The sequence below is a fragment of the Bidens hawaiensis genome, unplaced genomic scaffold (genome assembly GCF_021521415.1).
Source record: "Bidens hawaiensis isolate Kalapana, Puna unplaced genomic scaffold, B.hawaiensis_p1.1 tig00018742_1, whole genome shotgun sequence".
Classification (NCBI taxonomy): domain Eukaryota; kingdom Viridiplantae; phylum Streptophyta; class Magnoliopsida; order Asterales; family Asteraceae; genus Bidens; species Bidens hawaiensis.
This window is the reverse complement of record NW_027492836.1, coordinates 364,928-371,988: the sequence shown is the minus strand read 5'-3', so window position 1 is coordinate 371,988 and position 7,061 is coordinate 364,928. Positions and strand designations below refer to the sequence as shown.

The 7,061-nt window shown below is 32.5% G+C and overlaps 1 long non-coding RNA gene across 1 annotated transcript; it reads right to left on the bottom strand.

Moving 5' to 3' along the window:
- Positions 1-3,993: 3,993 nt before the first annotated feature.
- Positions 3,994-5,367, bottom strand: LOC143556780 (uncharacterized). Its single transcript, XR_013139442.1, has 3 exons — positions 5,283-5,367; positions 4,958-5,175; positions 3,994-4,179 (listed from the first exon to the last, which is right to left on the bottom strand). It is a non-coding gene; the product is annotated as an uncharacterized LOC143556780 (long non-coding RNA).
- Between the last annotated feature and the right edge of the window lie 1,694 nt (positions 5,368-7,061).

Here is a 7,061-nt window from a genome sequence, read left to right as displayed (position 1 = left end):
GAGGTGGCACATATTTACAAGATGCACTTGCCTTTTCCTTTTCAAAACGATTTTCATTAATTTTAGTCTCCTCAACTTGGCAATCTTTTGACGAGCAGCAGGGTAGGTTAGTATTCACAGAAACCGTTTCATGCACAGTTCTATCAACAATGGTTTCACAATCTCTATCGGAAATAGAAACATCATTTTCATTTTCAAGAGACGTGCCAGCATGAACATTCTCATCAGATACATCATTGTTCAAAATGTTTTTGGAAACAATATTATTACAGACATGGTTGTTAATAGATTAATCAAAAAGTAAGTTTTCATCTCCATAACCCATGTTTGTTTCCATATACCCATTTTCTTCTACACGACTTGCTACAGAAGATGAATCACTATTAGGATTAACTGAGGAATTAGCTGAAATTACAATCTTGGGAGCTGCAGGAACAAATGTCTTTGATATGGGTACATGACCAATACCATAGACCATTTCTTCCTCAGGAGGAGAGTTAAAATCAAAGTAAGGAAGGCTAGTATAGTTATTGTTAAACGGTGGTGGTACAGCAGAACTATCATAGCCTATTGCAGTCTTTAATCTTAACTCCATTTATGACCCAATTAGTTTGTTCAGCTTTTCGTTGGCTAACTCAAAGTTTTCTATGGCAATCTTCTTTTCGGTTAACTCAATTTATAATTTAACAATTATAGCGTTTGATTCAACTACTTGATTTTCATGACGCTTTGCTAAATTTCTAGCAATTGAAACTTGTTCCCTAAGATCGGTCATTTCATTACCATGAGGGTTAATTATGATAGTGTAAATCTTTGCAGCCTTTTTAAGATCATCATTCTGAACTCTAATGCTCTCAATTTGTTCAAGAATTTTAGCATTATGGTTTCTATAGTGAAGAACTTTATTATGCAAGCTTGTGAGCAAAGTTTGTGTACCTCGGGAATGAGAGAGGCAGGTGTAGGAATCCGATTAGTGGAGCTTGACGAGGTGTTTTCTTGACTACTTCCACTTGAAGCACACTCGGGGATTATAGAACTTGCTTGACTGCTCACACCCGCATCACTTGTCTCATCTTTATTTTCTCTGCACCAAAACTTGATGGTAGAAGTCATCTCTAAGAGTGTTAAGGTATCTAGGTTTGTCATTCTCTTGATGGTAATCACAATGCTATTCCATGCGTAAGGTAGTGAATCCAACAACTTCATGTTGATCTCAGATAACTCCAGGATGAAACCGACACTTCTCAATTTAGTATCGAGTGACTCAAATCTGTTGATGAGAGAGGCAATCGATTCTCCTTGAGTATGTTTAAACATGTTGAATTCTTCCTTTAACATGTCCTTTTGGCATTCCCTCATATTGAGACTTCCTCTAAGCTTAGAATTGTAAGACATTTTTTTTACAACTGGTCCGGTTAATGGGTCAAAGTCAATGGGTCAAAGTCAATGATCAACAGGTCAAAGTCAACGGGTCAACCCTTTTCTCAGATCAAACACTCTTGAAACAAAAACTGTTTGAAAAACACAAGTCCAATGTATTCAAATGAACAAGTGTATTCAAATAACAATTGAATTCAAATGTACAATTGTATTCAAATGAAAAATTGTATTCAAATAACAATTGTATTCAAATGAAAAATTATATTTATATGAACAACTGTATTCAAATAACAAAATGTATTTGAATCACAAAAGTGTATTCAAATAACAATTGTATTCAAATGAATAATTGTATTCAAATGATGAAGGATTTGAATTCAATTTACTTGTATTCAGATGGACAATTGTATTCAAATAAAAATTGTATTCAAATGAACAATTGTATTCAAATGAAAAATTGTATTCAAATAACAATTGTATTCAATGAACAATTGTATTCAAATAACAATTGTATTCAAATCAAAAATTGTATTCAAATAACAGTTGTATTCAAATGATGAAGGATTTGAATACAATTTTCTTATGAACAATTGTATTCAAATAACAATTGTATTCAAATGATGAAGGATTTGAATACAATTTACTTAGAACTCGAAGGCTTGGATTTGAATACAACTTTCTTCGAACAATTGTATTCAAATAATGAAGGATTTGAATACAATTTACTTAGAACAATTGTATTCAAATGATGAAGGATTTGAATACAATTTACTTAGAATTCGGAAGCTTGGATTTTGAATACAATTTTCTTCGAACAATTGTATTCAAATGACGAAGGATTTGAATACAATTTACTTAGAACACGGAAGCTTGGATTTGAGTACAATTTTCTTAGAACAATTGTATTCAAATAACAATTGTATTCAAGTGACAAAATTATTTGAATTCCTCTTTTAGAATGTCACCACCTCACATTCCTATCACCTTTATCAAACCAACCCAAATACATGCATAACACTAAAACACAAATATTTTGAGATTCACACACCAAAACCAATAACTTTTCAACCAAAATTTATCATCTTCAACATGAACACACTTATTTTCTTAGAAACTTTGAAAAATTTATTAACCCGAAACCCACTTATTTCCTTTGAAAAATCCGTCTTTTCACACACAAGACCAAAATCCAAGGTTGTGAACCAAGATCTACAACTAGTAGAGCCCGAAAGCTCTGATACTTGAAGGTCCCGAAACCAGATCAAACAACAAAACAAACTAAGATACTAGTTGTTATTGGATCAACCTCACAACTATTTGGCGGAAACAACTAGTTGGACCGAGATCTCGGATCTTGTGGTGATACTAAGGAAGGCCAGAGGACGGTGTGGGGTTAGAGAGAGTTTTGTTACTTAGACAATATGTTTTGTGAAAGGGTTTTTTTTGTGTATTCTATACACACACTTTATATAGTGTGTGTATTATCATACACTAATAATTGATATGGCCCAATGGGCTTCAAATACAAGAGGCCTCGGGCCCAATACATACAACCGTAAATAACAAAGAAGTAAACTAAAATGATACAAATACGAAAGACTCAATTAAACAAAACCGGGCCTTACATCCTATAATCCATTTTGACCCTTGAATCGGGTGACATAAAAGTTTCAAAGATATTATCATTAAAAGAAATTACATAATAATATGCATTTAAGTTAAAATATCAAGGGGCTAAACTAAACATAGTAAGTTAATTTATGTTTATTATGTTCTTAATTTTAAATTTCCTATCAAGTTTAGAAAGAATATTTATTTTTTTTCATACAAAGATTGTCAAACAAAAAGTCGAGAATGTTTATGAAAAAATAAAAATATGTGGGCAAAATTTATAACAAAAACATCTTATTTAATTGTGAAGTACTAGTTATAGTTATGATAATAAAATGTTATATAAATTGTAAAAAGAAAGTGTGTTATTATGAAAAGTAAAAGAAAAAAAAATTACAATATAATAATTAGTAAAATTTTGAATCCCAATAAAACCTTCTTTAACCAAATATTTACATAATACTTCTTCATCTTCCATTTTTCATATCAATAGTATATACGGCCGATTTTACAGAATCACGATAATGTTTGTAAAGATCTTCAAGAATTGGTGAGTTACTTTTGATATACTAAGTATTTTGTTGATTTAGGTTAAAGTAGGTGAAAGTTTTGGGTAAAGATGGTTATGATTAAAATTATCTTTGAGGTTTAATGTTTTAATATATGTTATGTTTATGTAAATTGCATAACAAAATTGATTGAAAAATTATGTATGTGTATTTTGATTAATAAAATTAGGGCTTTTGAAAATAAAGAAAATCCGAATAAAACCATGTTTGTATTATTTTGATATTGCATTTGTGTGTCACACGGGTTAAAAACAATAGTTTGTCAAACATATTAAGAAATATGTTTTATGAATTTTTAAAAATCAAATTAACATGTAACAAAGTAAGTTACATTATAATGTTTTGACATTTGTCAGTTTCATTTTACATTTTATATTTTATAAACACCAGTTTGAATTTACTATAACGTTTACCAAATGGAGCAAACGACCATACCAAATAAGATGGATAAGTAATGGCAACTTGTAGAGACTATAAATAAGCAAAAATCATTAAAAATTCATACATATCCATACTATTTAGCTTGCCAAAACATAGATAGTGCATATTTGTAACAACATTAAAGTCCAATCAAGAAACATGCATGAAAGGATGATGTCAACCAATCGTTGTTGGTCACCTGTATCAGAAGTACATCAAAACAACATTTGAGTTAAAAAAAATGTGTAGATAGTGGAAGCCTTTAATAATCAGAGACCTAATAGTGCAAAAGAGAATATGATCTTTTGTTAATCAATTGATGTTTCAGTAGCGTGTTCTTTGTACTTTTGACAACAATTTTGACTCGTTCACAATAATTTGACCCGTTAATCAATTTGCAGCAACACAACATGCAACAAATTAACACAATGTTCAAGTTTGAACCGAAATCAACATTCAGTGAATTGTGTGTTGTTTCCAAACCTGGCGTTGCGATTACTTTAGTCAAATGTTACTAAAATGTTCAGTTTTTTTATGAGAACTACATTCTGACCCATATCAAAAATGTTTTTAGCTAACACATATTTGATTTCCAAAATTACCCCTTCTTCAAAAAAAGATGTTATTTGTTGAGTTTAACCAGTAAAGAAACCCTTATTCAACTCGTAACAAATTGGTCTATTTAACATAATCATAATCTGAAAATCCCGACAATAAAAACCTTTCTTTTACCCATTACCAAAACAAAAAGTTTACTCATTACCGGGTTAAATTTGTCCCGATAATAGAAACATTTCCTTTTACCCGTTATAATTAAACAAAAGGTTTACTCGCCTCGTTTCCCAAATGGAACCTGACACTTATAAGCTCAGGTACATGATCATCATAGCCCTTATTAACCAGTTGTGACCCATTTTTTTCCATGCTTACATTCGACTATTTGATTAAAAGTCTAATATACCTTTGAAGATTTATACCTTTCTTTGCGCTTCTAAAGAAACCGAGCCAAAGATGACTTGTGCGCTTGGGGATCAGCTGCATACGAAAAATTAATTGTCAACTTCCATATAAGAACTTGAAAACGCGTTAAAAACAAAAAAAGATTAACATGTAACATGCTACCTGATTTTTAAACTTCTTCAAGTGTTACTAAAAACTCTTGGGCTATCCACTTTGCTAACATGAGCCACCGAACCTTTTATTGTTTTAATATGTAGATTTATTATTGAGTACATAATATGCAAATATATAACACAAGAATAAAACAAAACACCAATAACAGGAACTTAAATGTGAGCATACCTATGTTTTACTACTTTGCGTGCTGAAGTGTCCTATCTGCTGCCACATTGCATCTTCAATCTACACCATACAAAACATAATTTTCATACATACATAAATTAATTGCATATGAACAATATTAAAGGCTAAATAAATAAGAAATTATTATAACACGTAAAATAATAGAAATTATAACTTATATTTTCATTTGCCATTCTTTTTCTTCCGTGCCAGCAGCTTTTGTTTGCTTTGTAAAAGGCTCCTTTGCTTAGGCTTCAACATGTTCCTTCAGTAAAGGACTCAATCATTGACTACAAGTAGCATCCAAACCCAACCACAATTAACACATATATATGGAGCTATTACACTAAAAATCTAAAATACACATTATAAAGCGGAGTGGGATCTGATTTTTAGTTTTTAGTTATTTTTTTTAACTTGAATTTTTTATTGACAATTTATTGTACTTGAATATATCACTTATGTTTATTGACTGGTTCGATTCAATTGTATTGACTTTTTATATCGGACTTGTTTTTTTTTTATGATTCCATGTATCTAACTATTCTGCACGTCATGTTTTGTGCAATTTTTAAACAAATTGTTTTAAGTAGCTTGTTTTATATGGTTTTGGACGGTATATTTTTTATATCTATTATGCATTCAAAATAGGCCCAATAAAGGTCAAACCATTATACCAAAATTGAACCGAACCGTTAATTACAGTTTGGTTTTGGTTTTTTGTGATAAAAATTATTAACTAATGACTTGGTACATAGGTTGACTTAAAAATTGTCAAAAATGGACCTGGAACATCGCTACACCAAAGTAAAAGCCGTTACTAACGGCTTGGTTCAACCGTAATCAGAATGTCCAAAACCTAAAGGTTGACTCAGTGCCGGCCCTATAGTGTAAAGGGGTGAAGCTTGGGCTTAGGGCCACCCAAAAAAATCAGGACCACATTTTACTAAATATTCATTATATATATCCAATTAAATCGTTGGGAACTTGCAAAATTAAAGAAAACACCGTAGAGAATGAAAAAAAAAAGCCATTCTTTTAGCAAATCAAAGCGTCAATATAAATTAGAATGGTAGTAGGCTCATGAATCTGTGCTTAGACCATACGCTATGGTGCGCCGAGGAGGTGAACACCGAAGGGGGGCGCGAACGGAGGGTGGGCGGTGAGTATCCGGTCTTTTGAACAGCCGGTGCGGTTGAACAAAATTGGTGGGGCCCCTCACTTTCCTCTCTCAACCTCACACACACATACATACATACATACACACACACATATATATATATGGGCGCCAATGGGCATTAAATCACAGCGGGACATGACGCTGACGTGACACTGGGGAGGGGTGAAACCCCTCACCATAGAGGATGGTCTTAATGATTAAATAAACTAATTGAATCACGAAAGGCATCAATTGGTATAGTGATACATGTGTTTATCAAGAAATGTTTATTTTTATTTTTTACTTTAATATTTTTGTTTATGAACACATATAATGTTATCTTAATTAAAATTTTGCATGTCCTGGAGCAGCTATATAAACTAAGCACGCTAATTTTTTTTTAACAGTCAACTAAGTAACGCCGGGTACTTCGTATGTAGCCCCCATTGGCTAAAGGTAGCCCGAGCTGGCCACTAGTCCGGACGGACGGAGCCCCTAGCGGTCCACCTGTTGAGGGATTCACCGGATAAAACCCGACCCCACACCCGCTAAACGGCACGACAGCGAGGAGCCGGTAAAACCGGGTGAGATCAGGACTCGAACCCTGGAAAGCCAGGGTC